Genomic DNA, 21,206 nt, shown 5'->3' with positions numbered 1-21,206 from the left:
AGGCAAATATGCTCAGCCCAACCCAGCTCCATCTTAGATTTACTGAGCGAACTGCATCCGTATGAGGTATTGTGATGAGTAAAGACCCTTAGCTCGAAGTATAAAGCTACTTGTATATTCTATTGCATCTGCAAAATCTGCTACGTCTAAATCAACCACTTGGTTGAATTGACAAATTTGTCTCCTCTGTCCCGTATTCACTTCTACAGCGGCTAGGCTGGTTTGCTGAGCGGCTGAGCTGGTATTGGCTAAATATTATATTACTTGGAGTAAAGATCCACCATGTGGCGTATATGCGGATCCGAGAATGCTAGAATTTTGCTTCATAACTTGGCTGAGAGTACTGAGCAGAAGATTTGATGGATATACATTTTGTATTCTCTTGTGAGAATTGAGTAACTGTGATTTTATGTAATCAACCGTTCTCGCAGGCTTAGTAATTTAACTGTGGCATGCCAGTTTTAATGCGAATCTTCATTTTGAACTATTCATCGCTTCAAATGCTCAGCGATTTCTGGAATTTCTGTAATTTCTTCTCTTAGACTACACACGTCGATATTTTTCTCGTCCAACATCAATTACACAATGCCCATCTGAGTGTGTGTAGTATCACACTGATCGATTTTAAAATGGGTTGTTGAACCTGTATGAATGTTAAGTCAACCGCGGTGGAGTAGGCAGCATCGCATATTGGATTTTTCTACCACCAACTGCATAGACTCGTACATTGTATGAGGCAATGTTCTTCTTTTCCTCCGCTACTTTGGCACGCCGATGATGCTTCATTGCCGGCACTTCCATGCCATCTTGGTTCGAATGCCAGCAACTGCTCGCCGTTTATGTGCCATCCCTTCATCTATTACAAGTATACCTATACGTACATACACATGTATGTATATACATACTTTACATGTTTCTCTGATGGCGTTGGTATGCTGCGATTCTTGCTCGTAAGCTCACTTCTTCAACTTTGATTGTTGTTGTTATATTGTAAAATGTGGAATAGTATTTAATATTTGTCATTGGACTCGGCAACTACCATTGCCACTAACATCAACATAGTAACTGCCGCTGATGATGACGACGCCGACAACACGATGACACTTGCTTCCTTACAGCTTACACAATGTTGTCTTTTATGCTTCACATGTACGTATGCATACGTAAGGTTGTGTGTGTGCGCGTGTGATGCTGTTAAATGTGTGTACATATAAGAAAAGTTTTGATGGGATGTCTTTGAATACATTCTGTAGTTATGGTTTTGTTGTTTTCTGATGTCGTTTCGACACTTACCACTGCTTTAAATTTGTTCCATCCACACACTAGCCTTAAGCGACCCGCTTGAGCTTTGCTGTGTTGACATCAATTTTCTACTCTCTTCATCGTCACCGTCACTTGACTTTGTCTCTGTGATCAGTGGTGCGTGTTCGCCGGTAGCCTTCCAAGTTTTTGGAATCCCGTGTGCCAAGTGAACCAAAAACACCATCAGCCATACCCAATGGCTTGTTTAAAGCTTTTAATGTGCCACAATATGAGAATTTATATTCTTGGTATCCAATGGAGTCAAGGGTTGCTGTTGTGCCCTTTAAATTCACCCGTCGCCAATCACTAGTCACCAGTCACCATTTACAGTTACTCATAGTTTTAATTTAGCTGCTCTATTGTGTAATTAGTTTAGTTAAAACTAAGCGTTTCTTTGGTGCGAGAGGAGTAGGAGTGGTTCACTCGCGGCTGACTGACTTCCGTTCGTTCACTTCCTCTTCGATTGCTACTTCGTATACTTACATACTTACATACATACATATACCATACTTACAACAACATTATTTATTTAATGGTACCACTCCCAGTTCTTCACATAGTAGGGAATTTGTTGGTTTACTTTGTCTGCCTGTTGGGCGGTCGGACGGTTGGACGGTCGGTGGGTATTTTGGCCGTCTGTCATTTACTTGCTCTTTGCCAGCATATTGCCCTGCTGGGTGTGTGTGTGTGTGGGAAGCTCTATGTTTATGGAACACCAAAGTGCGGAAGAAAAGTGGGTGGCTGTCTGTCTGTCTGTGGGAGTAGCCGCTGATGAGGTCGTCAGCAGTGAACGGGGCCTTACAGTGAGGTACGGTGCGAGAGACTCCTACGCTTTGAACTTTGAAAATTGATTTGTAGCTATTAAAAGGCTGCGATGTTGGTTTTGTTGTGGTGCTTCGGCGTTGACAGTTGCTTGCTGCGAGTGCATTAAAGCAACCGACCTCAACGCGAAGTTCATTAAAATTGCTTCGCACACGCACACACACACACACACCTTCGTGGTACGCTTTTACTTTGTACAGCAGTTAGTTGATTGGTTGTGGGCTTCTTTTAACGCCTCTTAGTTTCTTTTTCACTTGCATTTTCTCGATATACATTCTTAGTGGTTTTATAATTAGATTTCATCGTTGTAATGAGTTTTTAACCTGATTTTGAAATATTTTGTAGATGGTTGTTTTTACACTGGTGTGAAATTTTTTAAAAGACTTTAATTAGATTTACAATCTGTCATTTCCCACTCCAGTATTAATTGGTTTACATTTTCGATATTAAGTCTGAACGCATGCAAATGATTCGTAGAAGCGACGTAGGTCGTTAACATTTCACTTCTATTTCTTTTAAATTTTTGTACTGAAAACACCAATTGTTTTAAGGTGTAGATTTTAAATGACAAACAGTTTTGGTAATTCAAAAAAAAAAAAATTGTTTTTAAATGCTAATTTTTATTCTTCCATTAATTGTATCAGTTGATTTAAAGATGTTTCCTTCTTGGTCTGCGTATCTATTTGTCGATTTCATACAAATGTTATTTTGTTCTTAGCCATACGCTTGTCCGGTCATATTATTAATGATATGATGCCTCTGTTAGTACGCCAATGGTTTTGAGACCTCTCCACTCCCGAATGTTGTCAGACCAAGTCATTTTTCCCCTGCCAATTTCTCTTCGTCCTTCGATTTTTCTTTGTTTCAACAGCTGTAAAACATTGTATTTGCTGTCCCTTGTAATATGTCCGAATAAACGACTTTTCTTCGTTTTATGTCCGTTAGCATGGTCCTTGAAGTTTGCATCCTATTTAGCGACGCCATTTGATACTTTGTCAGTCTACCTTATTGTTATCATTTTTCTGTAGCACCACATTTCAAACGCTTCTAGTCAGTGTGTGCTTGCAGTCGACGTCCATATAAAGTTAGCATTTCAAAAATAATGTCCATAATTTCATTGGTTTGTGCCGGCATGTCAGTAGTTCACTAATTTTCATGAAGGCGGCTGCTCTGACAGTTTCTATTCTCAAGCTTATTCCATGATCGTGGTCGTTCAGCCATACTCCGAGGTATGTGTTGGAAGTTTTTTATTTTTCTACTTTTTTATTACTTCATTAGCTATGGTTAGCCTTGCATTCACTTAATAGCGAAGTCCACTGTTAGCCGGTAGTCCTTACATTGTTTTGCATTGGTTTTTTTGGTATAACAATTAAAGTAAATATCCACCATGCGCTTGGATATTCTACAGTTTCATACATATAGTTAAATACCTTCATATGAGTTGGCATTCCACTGTCATATGCTTTAAAATTTTCACTGTAATTTCGTCACAAAATGTTTTTTTTATGTTGATGAAGTAATGGATCACCTGTTATATCGTTTATTCCAATATTTTTCTCTCCCGAGTCGTCTTTAAATAATTCATTGACATATTAACCATATATTATGTTTTTCGTTCTGGTTTATTTTAACTTTCTTGTTTGCCGTTGCCTTTTCATCCATTGGTTCCTTTCGTCTCTTATTTTGTTTCTGATTGCCATATTAGTTTTTGTTACTAGGTTTTTGGTTCTTACCTTGTCAACAGCATTTATTCATATTATTGCAACTTCTCAATAGTTCATTTAGCTTTTTCCGGAAATCATTTCAGATATCGGCATTTTCTCTTACGCCGAGGAAGTCAAGTTTTAGTCTTTTAAATTCATTGATTGTATCTTCTAATTTACCTGATTCGTATAAACCTCGTACATTCTATGTCGACACATTTCCGTGAATGTCCTCATGGAAAAGGTTACCTTTAATGGTTCCCTGTTGCCTTCTAACGGGATTTTTATTTCTCTGTATTTTGATTGCTAGTATCCTAATTTCTGTTTATTCGTCGTGGGATGCCCTATGTACACCGGGCATTGCTTACTATTACTCGGACGGTTGGCATCTTAGTCCAAACTGAACTTCTCATTTGCCCGCATTCGTTTGTCCTGTGTCTTCCAAAGCATCTTCTATAGGTTTCGTCTTTTTTGATTCGTTTGATTTCCGTCGTATGATTTGTGGTTATACAAACATACATATATCGTTTGCATTTTATGCATGCTGTCACGTCAACTCCGTCATACACCTTTCATCTTTCGTATCAAATAATTGTTCTTCATCCACTTGCAGTACATCATTCATCATATCATCCTTCATCATTTTTTATCCACCTCCGAACGCTTGATGCTATTTAAATACGAGTAATTAAAAAATGAAGGCAAAATTGCGCAATCAATTGCGGACCTATAAGAAAGGTTAATTAACATGCATACATATATATATTTGTTTTTGTACACATGGATGTACAATTGCTCTTTTTTTTGCATCTCATCTGACCTCAGCACATCTGAGGTCGTTAAAATGTTGGTCACTTCAAACATGTTTTATGGCTTATGGTTTCTTTTTGTATCTATCCATGTGAAAATGTGCACAAGAATGCGAGAAAGTACCGAAAGAATGACACATTTCGCATACGACAGTAAATTGTTACACGAATGATGTGCGAATTTGCAAATCTTGGATTTGAGCTGACTGTTTGATTGGCTCTGACAAATGTCGTACGAAATGTTTGCACTTTAGCTCTTTGGTGGTTTTCTCTTCGTTTGGTCCATTTGCTTACCTACATACATATGTACATACATACATATGCACATCATTAATACAATTGGGCACTCTCTGAATCTTGCGTTCTTTTTAGTGCGTACGTGACAAGTTTGGCGTACTCACGGGTTTTGCCTGCTTTTGTTGTTGTTCTATCAGTTACCTAGGCCCCGCCAGTGCGGTGTAGTCTTCGATCGTCTTCGTCTAACTATTCTAACGGTAAGCCTAGAAGACGTGCTGTTGCGTCAGGTTGGGTCCAGCGGGAGAGGGTGTTAGGTGGTTAGTATCGTGCGATGTACCTTCACTTGCCGGACATACAAATATTGTGTATGTCGAGGTTTACCCGCTACAATATCCAGATCGTAATTGAGCCAAAGTTGGGCGGGTCTCGTTGAAGACACCCGAAGCGTTTCGACTGCAATTGGGTGTGGCATTCGAGGGTCGGGAGTTTATGAAGTTGGTAAGAGTCTCCCGATGAATGAAGCTTAACGTCTGTCTATATACTGTCCGGTCCAGTAGTCGTCAGTGCTAATAAAACCTCGTTATCTAACTAAAATTTTGAATGCAATTTAGTAGCTTAATGAATGAAATAAATTTTAAGAATTAATTCTTATGAAATATTTTCTACATTCTACATTTCTTCACATAAATTTTAATAATTTGCTCGTATGAAATGTTGTTCAGGTCACTAATGAATACAATAAAAACAAACGCACAAATCAAGTCGTATAAAACACTCCAATGGCTTTCAAACTATTTTCATTCACTACAACAAATATTACTCACCTCAAATAACATTACTCACCCCACCAAAAATCGTTTGCTCTGTTCTCATACGTTCTTTCTGTTCTCTCCACTCTGCCTACATATTTGCCCATGTGCCATTCGTCTGCACTCAATTTATATGCTCCTATGTATGTGTTGTTAGTTTGCTGATTCTCCACTTCCTTTCCGTTCATGTTGTTTTCAACGCTATTATCATCATTTCACTGTTAATGTCGTCAGCTTTCGTCGTCATTGCGTTTATTGCGTTTGGTGCATTCCTACCCCGCAACACCCTTTTGCACAGCGTTTTACTACATATTTCTACCCCAGTTTGTCGATATTTTACACATTTCTTTATAGAATTCGAATTTTATGTGTGCGTATAAAGTTGAAGTTAAGTTTACCTTTTGTCGTTTGCTGTCGGCCAAGAGACTAGCCGACGACGATGATGATGATAATGTTGATGATGATGATGATGACGTTGACGGCCAACCAACAACTTGATTGTTTTCCTCGCACCAGTCAGACAAACCTGAAAACAAGCTATCACCGGCACTCGGTAGTGTTAGTTTTATGCAACTCGGCCAACCCATTCCCAGGCCATAGTTTACTTTGTTGCCTTGTCTGTTTGTCTGATTGTCAGTCGGCCGTTTTCCCCGACTTTTCGCCTGTCTATCGTTTGTTTTGGCGGCGGCCAAGTTATTGTATTTCAATTCAAGCTTTCGTTTTGTTAGTGACATGTATTAGTATTGGTTTCTTTTGTTGTTGACGATGTGCTTTACTCCCGACTCTCGCAACCGCATTCGCAATGTAGGCTGGCTGGTTAGTTCAACGCCCTAATATCGCTGCTTTCGCCGCTACAGCAACGGTCTCATTGCTGTTGCATCTTCTCAGCAACTGTGGTTGATTTAGCTTTAGCTGTCGTTTGTTTTTGTCACGAACGTGTTGTTTGTTGTTTTTTCAACCATTCTCATACCCAACCTTGCCTAGTCGGTATGGTCGATGTAAGCTAAGCTCTCAGCATCAGTTGCTCTCAATCAATCTGTTTCTTCGTATCTCCTTTACGCTCTTGCTAGCTTTGTTTGTTTTTATTTACATTCCTACATTCTTTTGCATGGATTTGTTTCATCGGCTTTCATAATACTAGCTTTTGTGGGTTGCGGACAGAAAGAATCTCTTACAACTGCTGTTGCTTGCGCTTCTTGGACGCGTCGTATCTTTAGCCGGCTACTACCATCACGACCGCTCGCTACTACAATACTATGCACTACTACTAAACAATTGAATTTTTGTTGGGTCTCCACAGGAATTTTCTAATGACTGCGTATGTGTGGTGTGCTAGTTGGTTTGAGACTTGGCTGTTTTCGATTTACAGAGATTGGGAAATAAGAGATTTCATTGCCGGTGTTTCTTTCAGATCCAATAACTTGAGGTCATTTCCTTCAGTATTAATCTTGCAGTAGCGCGGGTGCTAGATCGTCATAGATCGTGTCAAACAATGAAGCCATACTGGCATCCACTCTTTTGAACTGTATAGCATTACAAGAGCAGCTCAACTGTACTTGCCATCAACTCACTAGCGACGAAATGGAAATATATTTACGTTATATTTATGCTTGTCAGTTTAAATTGGAACTGAGATAATGATGACGTACGCCATTGTTGCTTGCGGTCACCTTTACCGTCTTAGTTAATGGAATGCGGAAACAGCTGCTTAATGTCGACTTAATGGTAAATGCCATCTTAGTGTGCTTGTCCTCTGTCCATTTTTATTTTAGGATCACCCTCTTTTCCCACTATGGGAGGAATCTTTTCAACGACCTGTAAAACGCAACCAAGTGTCCGTTTGAGATTAAGGGAAACCTGGAAACCATTTTTGGAAAATGTTCGAATCCCAATTTAAAATATACACATATACATATAATTTCCCGTCGTTCCTAGGTAGAACATAGGGCCTTAATAAACAATTTAAGACTAGATTTATTTAAAGCTGGGATTTTCAATTGTCGTCAAGAGCGCCCTGCCTGTAACTTTGTTCTACTAGTTGCCTACATGAGTTCGATGTTCTGCCACATCTGCGACTTCCTTGCGGATTCCAGTTCAAAGCTACTTTGGTAATGCCTGCCAGAGCCCAGAAAGTGTTGTTACTCTATTGTTAGGCTAAAAAGATTCGCAAGATTCTGCGAACGCTGCGGTTGATAAAAAACGTGGAGGTCATTTATGATGTTTCTCACAGACGTGCTCCAAGTCTCGCATCTGTATAAGACAACTGATTTGACATTGGACTCGAATATTCTGAGTTTCGTGCGCCGAGATATATGAGATAACCTCCACACTTTGTCCAACAAGCCAAACACTGCACGGGCTTTTGATATTCGGATGCGTATATCAGCTGCCGAGCCGCCGTCTTTATTGATGACACTCCCAAGATAACAAAATTCCTTTAGTTCTTCGCTGCAGGTACCGCACAGGTAGCCTTATTTTTTCAACTTTCTTTCTTTCTTATTGTGACGTTAAAACAATATCCGGTTTTTTGTGTTTTCCGAATATATTTCTTTAGATCGATAATTCTTGAAATTGCTTGTGAAAAATTTCTCTTCTATTCTTAGCTTGGTTTTCTTGGAAACCTTAGTAAGAGAAGGTTTACTTTTCAATGCAGTTACTATTTTTTTTATCAACAACACCGTGAAGTTTTGGCGCCAATTTTGTGCATTCTGTTACTTCAAAAACAAAGTATTGATAAACATACCGATCGCAAAACAAACAAAAAAAATCTTAAATCTCACTAAGTTGTTTGTGACTGCTGCAGTGTCCTTCATCGAGTTCAAAGAATTCTTTGCTGCAAAGACATTGAATCCTCGTCGTTCCTTGAACCCATTTCTCAAAGTCATTAATAAAAGTAACAAAACAGACAACAAAAGAAAAAAATAATAATGGAGCATACCAGACAGACACAAGAACAACTAATCAAGACTTTGTATGGATCGCATAACTTACCTATACCGCAGAGCCAGACAGACATCCATACATACATACATATATAGTCCTCGTGGGAAGGAATTTCGTTGCGTGTTTTTGCGTTGCTGTGAACTCCGCCTTCAAGATGGGTACGTCGTCGCATAGCATACCAATACTTCTTCTGCCGGGCAGAAGGAAGTGGCGTCGGCGATCTACATACTCATATAGACACATATAATATCCATACTCGTATGTATGTATGTATGTATGTATGTATGTATGTCAATTGTGCATATTTGCGCACGGCAATGCATGAATGCGTGCCGAATCTCAGGCGATTGTGCTCGCCTTCATAGCAGCACACAGCAATTGCAACAATTGCTCGATGATCAGTTTCTTTTTCGATTTTGTTGTTTTGATCATTTCCCTGCGTGGACGTTGCATGGTGATGATGGTGCAAACATTTATTCAATTCTGTAGATTCCATGAACGAATTCCTTTATGCGAGACAATGCGCTCGCATGGTAGTGTTGCAACCTTCTTCGTACATTCGTACATTCTATTCTTTTTCTTATTTCTTGTTTATTTCGTTTGTTGAGCGGTTGGCTGCTAGTGGTGGTGGTTGGTGGTGGTTGTACTTCTTCAAAAGGCAATAGATTTCTTGGAATGCTGAAGTTGTTCGCATTTTTTGCAGCACTTTTTCCATATGCCCTTAAGCGAATATGAATTCGATAATTGCGTAGATGTGGCGATTAGAGTCCTGTCTGAATGAATGTTCATACAATATACATATGTAAAGGGTGGGGCAAATATATTTTTCTAAAAAAAAAAGAATTAAAATAAGTATACATTTATTTATGATATTTATTGGCTTCACTACCGCACTTCCTTCTTGGGCCATTAATTTTCGAAGTACCCAAAACAAGTTTAATAAGATCTAACTACGGAACACGGATTTGTAACCGGCCAAGGAATGTCACTTCAGCGGCATTGTCTAAATATTTATTGAAAAGTTGTATGATATTACAACAAAAACATTATAGAACTTAAGGACGTAGTCTGGTCAAATACTCATTTTTTATAGAAAGAAAGTAGGGTGGTGGCATCAAAGTAAGCGGCTTAAAAAAAGACAGGTGGCTTGTAAACAGGTTTTTGGCTCTTGAGGGCATCTGAAACGAAAAAGTTAAACTGATTATTATTCTGTAGGCTTGTCATTCTGGCAGGTGTGACAATGGGAACATTTTTTTGAAAAATAACAAAATGCCGGGCTTTTGAAAATATACCTTTTTTTCGTTGTCTATAAAAAATGAGTATTTGACCAGACTACATCCTTAAAGAGTAACTGGTAGATTCACGGGTTGCATGACTTGGCGAGTGCCACTAATCTATAACGAAAGGCGCTCAAGTCGATAGCTTTCATGACAGCCTACAAAATCCTAGTAATCTAAAAAAATATGTCTATGATGCCACCACTCCAAAATCTGCTGGAAGTTCGTTCACACTACAGATGCATTGCACGATGTTCGGTTGGTAAAGCTCACAGTATTGGTTAGATGAGAAGAACGACTTACAGTAACCCTAAAATATTTAGTCTCTCAACTTTCTTTTGTTGCTTTATTTAGCTAATTTTTATCGCAATAAGTCGAACTCTGCTTTAGTTCGCCATGCACATCTTTTATGTTGTCTTTTTTTTGCCATTCTTCCCCTTTTTGAGTTGATAAGTGACTAGAAACATTAAAAATATCGCGTGCACTTTACATTTGTCTCCGTTTCTTTCCGCTTGGCACTTTGCGGTTAATTTGGTGTTGGCTGTTGGCTGTTGGCTCGGCTGGCTCCCCCTGTTTTAATAATAGTTAGATATATATTTTTAGAAGTTCCTCTCTGTTTTTGCGTCATTCGAGTATGAAAAATTAAAGTATTAAAAACTGTTGCCTCAACCCCGCTGCCAAGCATAATTAGCATTAAGCAACAAGCTTCTTTCAGTTAAAAAAGGGGGAAGTTGATTTTGCAGAACACTTTTCTCTTATTTTATGTTTTTCGTTTTTAATATTGCCACACGCTAAATAAAATATGCTGGGTGCTGCTAATGGAAACGTCGTTGACCCTTCTGCACATAGAAAATATACTCAGTACTCAGATCGATTTGGTTGCTAGCTCCATTGTTTTGCTGTTCGCATGTCTGTTTGTAATATTTGCCCCCTTTGCAGTTTTTTTACTGACTTGTTTGGTGCTATTTATAGTACTAAAACACATTTATTATGATAAAAAATGATGTATAAGAAAATACTTATTGTTGTAAATGTAGCAAGAACTTAATTTGTACTTGTAAACCTTACAATTTTCATTTAGTTTTTGCCTAGTTCGTTTTAAATGTAGTTTATAGTATAGTACGGGGCAGTCTAATTAGCACACGAGCCAACAAGGCAAACAAAATTATCTTCATTTTTCAGCATAGTCTCATTTTAGTTCGATATACTGCTTTTCTCGGTCTTATTTAACTACTTTGATACGCCTTCCGTGTACTAACGTGTAACAGTTGAGCCATCGCAAAATAATCGGTAATCACACACTTTACTGTGAGAAACGTGCGGGTTGTGGTGAAAAGATGTGTACAGGTGTGGTCTAAGGTTGATAGATTTCAAGGTTTGCTTGATAGCTATGATTAAGAAAAAAGTTTGAGGGTAGCTTTGGCTGCCACTTCACTTGGGATAGGTCTAACAAAATTTAGCTTGTGTTTGTGATATACAAAAAAAATCAACACTGCCAAAGCGTATGCCATGGCATTCGTATATCACTAACACAAGCTAAATTGTGTTATACCACATCCCAAGTGACGACACATTCCGAATAACGGTCTGCTACAAAAACCACCTCAAAAAATCTCATCTCATCTTCACCATGGGTGTGGCCAATATCTGACCGTTAACCGGCTCTCAGTGAATTTGACCGAATCAGCTGATAGGCTGACCGTAGCAGGGGTTATGAATCGGTTTGTTTACGAAAAAACTAAGAATGTGTCAGTGACATACGAAAAAAACTTAACACAGTATCGTTGTTATCTGAACAACGACTGATTGGCCGGGTGTGTGAATACATGTGAAATGATCGGCTGCCGAGCATCCTGTGACGTGACAGCCGAAAGTGCTCGCACAATCTGGTAAATCTCATCCTTGCGTGCCGGTTTAAAGATACAAACACAACTTTTAGATGCTCAGATTTGTGTAAATTTTGAAACATCTACTGGTACTGGCCGTAGCCGAATGAGTAGCTGCATGACTACCATTCGGAAGTGCTCAGGTTCGAATCTCTGTGCATGAAGCACCAAGAGACAGATAACGTTTTTGCTAATAGCGATCGCTCCTCATCAGGTAATGGCAATCACCCGATTGTATTTCTGCCATGAAAATGTCTCCATGAAAAATATCTGCAGTTCGGAGTTGGCTTAAAACTGTAAGTCCGTCTATTTGTGGAACAACAGCTATATGCGCGCCATAAAATAGGAGGAGAAGCGCGGCCAAACACCCAAAAGGGCCGATATAACACCCTATAATTGACTTTTTTCAATACTTTTACCAGACGATTCTCAGGCTTATTTATTCTACGATTTTTTTTACAATAAATAAAAATTAATAAAAAATTAAAGTCCATGAACCTCTACGAGTATTGTGCTTTGTCATCATTTAATGAAATTCTTTCCCACACATCTTACAGAACAGCATGAAAAAATGTATTTTCGAGAAGGAATGCGCATACTTTCATTCACACATGTAACAATTCAATCAATTACCGTTCGATGGTCAACACTAAAATTATGTTGCGAAAATTCCTAAGCCATTCAATGTGCGTCAACAACAAACACGTTTGGCACACCGCAATTATTCGGCTTGGCTAAGTGCAAAAGTATGCGGAAACCCGTTAAATCGCCACAACGTGTTAGCAGCGCCGCAGTTGATGTGTGGTGAATTGTAAACGAGAAAAAGTAATAGAGTATAAAATTTGTTTTATCCGCTTTTAATATGTTTCATCCGCTTTTAATATGTTTATTATGAGAATGAAGAATTACATATAAAGTATGGACCCATTAACAGTCAGTTATAGCTGTCAATATCCATAAGTATATTTGTATGTATGTATGTACAATTGGTTATGCACACATTTACGACGACGCGTTGGGTTCAAATCACTTAGCATGAAAATTATTGGCGACTGCTTTCATACATTTCCTATTTGTTGTTGTATTTGAATTGCTTATGGGTTGAGCTGCTGCTGCTACTGTTGTGTGGCAACGGGCTGCTGCTGTCCAAGCAAAAGACGTTAATAAGGAACACATGCGCGTTCAGTTGTCTAATTGACAGATTACTTTGACGTGACGGGTTGACTTTTAAGTTGCCTTGTATATAGTATATGAATAAATATATGTGTGTTTTTATGTACATATTTAGGATTTCATATACATATGTACATATGTTTGTATATGCAGAAAAATGAAGTAACTGGTTGCCCATTGTTTTTGCGTGCTTCTACTTGTTATTGGCAGTCAAACTCCATGCTGCCCGACCATGCCTGGCTGCCATCTCCCCACAAACCAACGAATTTCTTTGCTCCCAACAACCTGCTTCTATGTAAATATACTACTATTGCACAAACATTTACATATGTATATGTATTCTTATGTCAACCTTTACATTTGTCTGACCATTACCTCGCCTCGCCTCGCCTTGCATCACAGACAAACATATTACCAACCATCCAAGTCGTCGTCCCACAAGAATTCTCAGAATTCTTAACAACATTCCATGGAGTGGTCGACCAAATGAGGTTTCATTGCTGCATACATAAGCATATACGCATACATGCATACACACACATACGCATACACACGCTTCAACACCAAACATTACCGCTATCAGCACCGTCAACACTACCTACACAACATCTCATCGCTATTCTGTGACGCGCACTTGGCGCTGATCGCTGATCGCTGATCAGTACGAGTAATACGCGTGCGCGCACAGAAAATTACCCATAAATATAGCAAAAGCGCGATGATCGCCATGCGCGCAAAGATAATTATTATTCATTCTCTTTTTGCACGACAAAAGCATAACATCCACACTTGTTTGTATTTATATCCATCTACATGCATGCATATGTATGGCTGTGTGTGTGTGTGTGTGTGTGTAGCGTGAAGGGTGCGGAGCCCCCACTGAGAAAGACGCGAAACGGCCTGTCTCTGTAAAAATGTAAATAAACCTGTGGCGGCGCCTTGTCGTTGCTGTTGTTATTTTAATTTTTGTGCTTTCTTATATTGTTTTTGCGTGATGTGTTTTTGTTTTGATGGCTTTTGATGTTGTAAGTATGCAGAGAACCGGATGGAAATGCAAGTAAAGTGCGCGCATTCTTTCAACGGTTTGTGGAATCGATTCACCTTAACCAAGTATTCCGTGGCTTTCACGGATTTAGCGCTCCTGGCTTCGATTAGCTTTAGATAGCTGACTTGCCGATTTATCTTGATAAGCCAATCATTCGGTTTTTTGGCGATTATTTTCTAAATGTTTTCTGTTGTTCAAGTATTTCTATGTACAAAATATGGAGTGTCAATTTAAGACGAAACACTGCGACGTACACTAACGGATATTAAATTTGCGCCATTATGCGATGTTGCAGGTGAAGCAATTACGTAGAAAGGTAGAGTTAGGTATATGCAAAGATATGCCATGCTCGTAATTTTAAGGAACGTTCGCTATCTTAGGTCAATTTGAACTATAGGTTTGTACTACGCAGGACTTGCATTTGCCCATTATTTGCTAAGGCGCGCAGAAGGCAGAGAGACATCTCGGCCAACCGCAGCCAGAAGAAAGGCAGATACGCTCAATTCAACCCAGCTCTACCTGAGTTTAATAAGGGGCCGTCCCATGACAAGGACGCGCTTGGTGGGTGCTATTCGTACGAGGTCACAGTCTCTCTAGTCAATGCATCTGCTTCGCTTTTACACCAAATGGTAAGGTTTATTTTCATAACGATCGGCTGGCCATGGCATATCTCAGACTGTATTCTTACCACGAAAAAGTTCCTCATAAAAAACCATGTGCCCTTCGTAGGTGGCACAAAATTGAAAGTAGTACCTACTTCTATTTGTGGAGCAACATAAGAAAATACAAATTTAAATATATATCAGCGCTCTGTTTGGGTGCATTTGGTTTAGGACACAACAAATTCCTTCCATTCAGATCTATTCTGCGCTAGTCTCTTTAGCTTCATTCCAGATTAAAATCACGGCACGCATTTTCAAATCCAACAATCGTCTCCATATGTTGGATGACCTTCCTCATCTACTAGCGAAGGCATCGATTAGTGAAGACTTGCAGGGCGTCATAGGGTAAAGATGATTTGATATTAGCATCAAAGATCCTCAGCTTTATACGTTGCGAAATGTGTATGCTTTCCCGGCTGGACGTAGGGACTGATGTTAGGACAGTTCCCTATTATTGTATGTTATTGTTGAATTAAGGGGGTATTCTAGTCTAGAGGCCCGAATTTCGAGAATTTTTTGACGATGAATAAAAAAAAAGCTATTGATATTTTTACGATACATTTTTTTATCATTTATTTATTCATATATTAGGAGCACACAAAATAAATTTGAAGAAAAAAAATGAATTTTCATGGAGTTATGCGTCCTTGAAGTGGAAGGGGGGAAAAAAAGGCAGTGTCCCCGTCGTCACGATTTCTACCCTTGTGGTCATCTGAAAAAAAAAATACAAATTCTTAATTAATATGAATGTCATTATCGTATGAGCCAGAAAAAACGGGAAAAAAATTTTTTTACATAAAATGGCGGCTACTCAAAAAATTGAGGTCGATTTTTCTGTTATTTTTAAGCTTTCTCGAATTGTTTACACATATTAAAAAATTGAAATTTCCAGTTTTTCGAGCTTCATACGATAGAGATATATTTAAGGAATATTCATGACAAATTTCAAGCAAATCGGTTGATTAGAACTTGAGATATCGTGCCGACCGTATCGAACGAAGTAGTTTCGAGAAACACGCGTTTGAATTTCGCCGTCCGCTCAAACCAGTCTAGCTGTCGCGTCACTAAAATAGTTGTAATTTCGAAAATAATTCGAATTTTGCAAAATCCTTTTAGGGAGATATTTTTGAATACCTAAACTATCGAATTTTGAAAAAAAAAAAAATTTCGATTTTTTCAAATTTCTAGACTAGAATACCCCCTTAACCCTTTTTGATTGGAACCCAATTTAGGCGGCTCGGCAATAAGTAATTTTTTTTTATTTAATTACATGGCGCTTAATGTCAACTTGTAACTTTTTCAATTGTTTTATAACTTTCATTTCTTATATTTACCTTCCAAGTAGTAATTTTTACTATCTCGCAATGGCTGCTCCTTTTTTCATACCCAAATGTTGTTTATCTTTACCGATTGTGCCTACTTCAAGGTGCCTGGTGTTATGAGCACTTTTTGCTCGTCTCTTCACGTCCATAAATACATACATCGTACATGTTGCTGTTGTTGTTGATTTCATTTCTGTGGCGTTTTTCCACGTTTTTCTTTCGTTTCGCTTATAATACTTCGTTTGTTTTTCTCGGTGTGTGTAAATTTTTTCATTCAGTATTTTTTTACCCTTTCTTTTGGGTGTATTATGTTTTGCATTTCATATTCGCATTTGCTGCTTGTTTAAAGCCCTTCAACTGGTTGCCTACAACAACTGCATTGCATACCCACACACACACACGTACCATATATTTGTATACAGGCTTATGCACAAAAAACATGCTCACCAAAAGTCAGTCATTATCGTCTTATGCTACATACACAACATTGCCATTGCCTTTCGCATTATCAACGACGCCGATTAACTTCATTATTACGTTTGTACAACGACCCTCCTTGCGTTGGAACAAAAACAAACCGTAGTGGAGGTTTTTGGAGGGAAAAAATCTTGGCGTCGTTTTTCAAGTTTTGCTTTGTGTTGTCTTTTGTTTTTGTCAGAGTTGCTCGAGCGATTATTTTGTTTTTATTTTCTAGAGTTTCGTTTTTTTATTTTTAATGTTTATATTTCATACTGTAATACTTGACCTCATCTGTTTGAGGCTTGTTTTTCTTAGGGATTTTACGAGTAACGAGGTAGCATTAATTTGTGCGATTTTGTAATACAAAATTGAGGTTTCCGCTTTTATACATAAAATATGTTGCTTATAGGAGATTTGGAAAAACAAAGAAAAAATAACGTAAAGGAGGCACACAACTTTTTTAAAAAGTTATGAGACATGACTTTGAATTTATCGGGTCGATTGCATTATATATTTGACTATATCTCTATTCAGAAAGAGAGCCGCATGCCGCAAAAAAAAAAGGGAATTGAGTTATTGAAAAAAATTTCATGCGAGGAATTATTTCAACTATCTCGAAATTGATTGTCTGTTTAATGCTAGATCGTTAAATTTACTTCCACTTTTGGCATTGAAGACCCGCTACCGGGTAAACGCGATTTTCTCAAAAGGCGCCGAAATACTCAACGAAAATGAGGCAAACAAACTGTAACTTTAAATACAATTTTCTTGATTTATGGCTTTCAACCTTTTATTCAGTTAACAAATCGTATAGCGAAATAAAGCGCTGAAAATGTCTGATATGCAAGACATGCAAGCATCAAATATTTCATGATCATTTAACACATTGAGTGCCTAGCGAATTTGACGAAAATCTTCAACGGAGCCCAAGCAGGCTTTTCGTTGCAAGGCAGTGTAAAAGTGGTATGTGTTGAACGACCCCCGATCTGCTTTGTTATTCACTTGGTTTTTTTTAACTGTTTTTTAAATGCAACATGTTTTTGTACGACTTGACCCTGTATCGTAAAACTCTTCATAAGCTATGAAAATTTCATCAAAATTTTTTTCAACTATCAGCCTACTCTTAAACCCAAAAATATGTAATGTATTTTAGTGCCTCACGAATGGTCTAATCTGACACAACCCCTGTCGTACACTTCCTTTAGGTGTCTTACAAAAACGTGTAACATGGCACTCAATGTGTTAATAGTAAAAAGGACTTGCGCACGTTGGATCCCCATAGTTTGGTTAAAGTTCAAAAAAAATGCTCGCGCCTATTGGCAAAAAAAAACATGTTGAAACAACAAAGGCTGCAAAGGCGTCATGAATCTATGCGCGATTCATGCGTTTTAAGGTTTTTTTTTTGTAATAAATCCCCCATATTTGTAAATATGACCTTCTTATATTACAAAAATTATACTACCATAGGCCTCTAAAATTTAAAATGTGGCCTTGACAGCAAAATGTGTCGAAATCATTTGAAAAAATGCTGTCAAGCTTCGTAGCAATCAATCCACACATTTCTCACATTCCCTGACCATATGAACACCTCTTGGCCCCGGCACACGCATTTACGCATCCGTTTTGTCCATTTTAACTGTTCATAGCATACAATTTCCAGCTTTCACCTTTTATCACTTCATCCTCTATGTTAACAGTTTCACTACAATTTTCCACATTTTCCTTCTATTTGATTTCTCAACAGTGTCACTACCAGCGACAACAATAACAAAACATTCCTTTCGATCAAGTGAGACGCCGTGCAGCGACATTTTCGAAGGCCGTAAAGTCGACGGAAGAAAGAGAAAGGCAAGTAAACAAGAAACCATTTGACCTCAACAGACGCTCCCCGAGTTGTTAGCGGTAGAGGGACGGAGTAAAATACCAAAGTAAAACTCGAGCTCAGAAAGGATGCTATAAACAACAAGCAGTGAAAATAAAGAAGTAGAAGAGAGAAGACCAAGAAAAGCCAGAAATAGCAGCGGTATTAACAAAGTCAACAATACATTGTTAACATTTAGTACAGTGTTGCACAAAGTTTAAGGCGTTGCGTCTTCGGCAGCGTCACCGACAGCGACAGCGACAGCTCAGGTTTGCACTCATTAGCAGGCAGCACACGCTTCTTTGGCTTCATTTCCTTAGAAGAAGTAAGCGAAAGACACTACTACCAGTCGTCCGCCGCCACCACCAACATACAACGAAAGAACACGACTGTCTGTCCGTTCATCCGTCCGATACACAACAACGGAGTTTTTCGTGTTTTTTTTCTTTCATTAAAGTGTTGGCGTTCTTCCTCATATGCTGACACCGGTATGTGTTTTTGTATGTGTAAACGCACACCTTAAAATTTTGTAGTAGTAGTATTTGTAGTTGTATATTTTTTCTTTTCATTTTTTGTTTTTAATTTGCTGCGTTGAGTGCGTGCCCCCCATAGACGGCGGCCATTGACTGGTGTCTGCCTGCCTGCCTGACTGTTGGGTTGAACGTGTCTGCGTGTGCGTGCGTGATTGTGTCTGCAGGCTTATTTTATATGCTTGGAATCTGAGCGTATGTTCGTAGGTGTATGTGTGTGCTAATCGTACTTATATGTAGAACCGAAAGCGTATTTTGTTTGTATGTAGCTAGAATCTAGTCTCACTTGATCTGTGATTTGTTTAATTTTACTCTGCCTTTTTTCCTCATAGTGTGTCTGGTCATGCTCATTTATCTGCACATCTCCTCATTCGTTTAATCGTACGCAAATATAGAGAAGTATTGCGAATGCGTTCTGTTGATGATCTCGAAAAATTAAGGCTAATGTGCTCGCTGCTTCTGAGATGCATTTGAAAATAAATGCAATTGGCGAAAAATATTTGTAAAAGCCTAGGAAAAGCGATTTACGACGTTAGTGGCACTTTTACTGCCAGTGAGTTGTTGTAAGTTATCAGATTTGTATTTTTGTCAGTTGCGAATTGCAGTGGTGAACTCTTAATCTTGAACTAAATTTTTTCGAACGTTTAAACTTGATTTTGCACTACAGCAATTTTAAATGTAATTACGTACTTATTTTCTTGCTTGAATTTTTTGGAGAAATTACTCCGTCCCTTATTCGGGTATGTTCGAATGTGTGTAATGTTCGAATGTGGGTATTGAACAGTTCGAAAATGATAAATATAAATTTTGTTTGGATTTTTTCTACAACTCTAAAGTTTTAAGTTTGTTGTCTAAACACTAGGTATTCAGTGCAAGTTCAACTGTGGTGAAATTATAAAGTAAAAAAATAAATAATTGGCGCTTAAATTTCTGTTAGGAGTTTGGCCGAGCTCCACAAATGGAGAGACCTACAGTTTTAAGCCGACTCGGAACGACAGATATTTCTGAGGAACTTTTTCATGACAGAAATACGAATTCACGAATGGTAGTCATGCACCAACCCATTCGGCTACGGCGGCTGAAATTATAAACCTATTTTAACTCTGCAATATTGGACATTTAAACTGGTTTTTTCTCGCGATTTGCTGGTTGGAATGTCAAAGAGCTCTGCTTCTTAGTTGTTGTCTTATTTGTTTGTTTATATTTTTACTGAAATTTTGGGATTGTAACAACTAAATTGATATTGCAAAAACAAAATGCGTGTAAATGTTGTTGCTGTAGCGAAGCCTACTCCTATAAATTCGCCTGGCACTGGCTTAGGCAAAGCTTGTGTGCACAGTGAATTTATTTTTCGCAACTCAAATGTATACGAGTCCCTTTGATTTGTAGAGTCCAAGGTCTCATTAGAAGAACTCAATAAATGGTGCATTGCTCTTTAGATTAAGAAACATTGTTGGTACTTCCTGTCTGTGTGATTCAGATTCGTTATCATAAATTTTAGTTCAATACAGTCACAAGCTCATATTTTAGCAGCATTCGACCTTTGATTCAACGATTCTATTTTGACAAACAACGAGAATAAAAGTAACAGTACACTGGCGAAACTGTTATATTCTTAATTTTATTAAGTTCCAAGTGTTTACAAATTATTCAGTTTTCACATTTCCCAATCTGTGCCTCATCAAATTGCTGGCGTGTGGTGAGTTCTGAAAATTACGTGGTATTCGAAGTTCGAAAACACGTTGTAGAGAGAGCGAACGCGCCATATTCAGCGGAAACAATACATTTCACATACAGTTTCCAGTTGGTATTCATAAATATTTTCCTTTAGTTTCACTTTATCGCCATTGCTGCCTGCCACGGCACTTTGCTACTCTGCTACTCTGCTGTGTATTAAACAGTTTAGAATGCGCTTTCGCCTCATTGGTTGTGAATTTGGACGTGAGTTTTTTCTTCACTGGCTGTAGTGTAGTGCGGATTTTTATTTTTGGTCATTCTCTACTTCCGTTTACTACTTATGCACATACATACATACATACATACATACATATGTACATACATGTGTAGATGTACTTGTATGCATATGCGACGAGTAAATGCGCGAACCATTTGCAATGCGTCGTCGTCGTATCACTTCATACCCTGCCCTATTCCAATTATTTTGCCTTTCATATTGTTGATGTTGCTTTTGCGCTTTTGTCTGTGGAGCGAGCGAGTGTGTGCTCCCCTTTTCGGCTGGCTGTGTCTCTGCTGTTCTACTTGGCTGTGTTTGTCGACTGTGGCGGCGGTAGCGGGCGACACGACTCATTCATGCATTCGCCGTCGTTGGCGTGCCGTTGTCGTAGTCGTCGTCGTCGTCGTCGTCG

The 21,206-nt window shown here is 38.5% G+C and overlaps 2 protein-coding genes across 5 annotated transcripts in view; both read left to right on the top strand.

Moving 5' to 3' along the window:
- LOC128865087 (protein spitz) overlaps positions 1-21,206 on the top strand; it is a 46,844-nt gene that overhangs the window by 10,210 nt on the left and 15,428 nt on the right. Inside the window, exon 1 of one of the 2 annotated variants that reach the window (XM_054105038.1) lies at positions 18,617-18,798. The exons of the other annotated variant lie outside the window; for it this stretch is intronic. The gene's annotated coding sequence lies outside the window, so the exon portion shown is untranslated. Of the gene's footprint in view, positions 1-18,616; positions 18,799-21,206 lie in introns of those variants that run through there. 2 annotated transcript variants of the gene reach the window in all.
- The window catches only part of LOC128865089 (DNA-binding protein RFXANK), a 56,750-nt gene that overhangs the window by 22,876 nt on the left and 12,668 nt on the right, over positions 1-21,206 (top strand). For 2 of the 3 annotated variants that reach the window (XM_054105040.1, XM_054105041.1), the window contains exon 4: positions 18,194-18,516. The exons of the other annotated variant lie outside the window; for it this stretch is intronic. The gene's annotated coding sequence lies outside the window, so the exon portion shown is untranslated. Of the gene's footprint in view, positions 1-18,193; positions 18,517-21,206 lie in introns of those variants that run through there. 3 annotated transcript variants of the gene reach the window in all.

This window comes from Anastrepha ludens, chromosome 5 (assembly GCF_028408465.1).
Source record: "Anastrepha ludens isolate Willacy chromosome 5, idAnaLude1.1, whole genome shotgun sequence".
Classification (NCBI taxonomy): domain Eukaryota; kingdom Metazoa; phylum Arthropoda; class Insecta; order Diptera; family Tephritidae; genus Anastrepha; species Anastrepha ludens.
The sequence above is the reverse complement of the archived record's forward strand: the minus strand, read 5'-3'. Positions and strand labels throughout refer to the sequence as shown.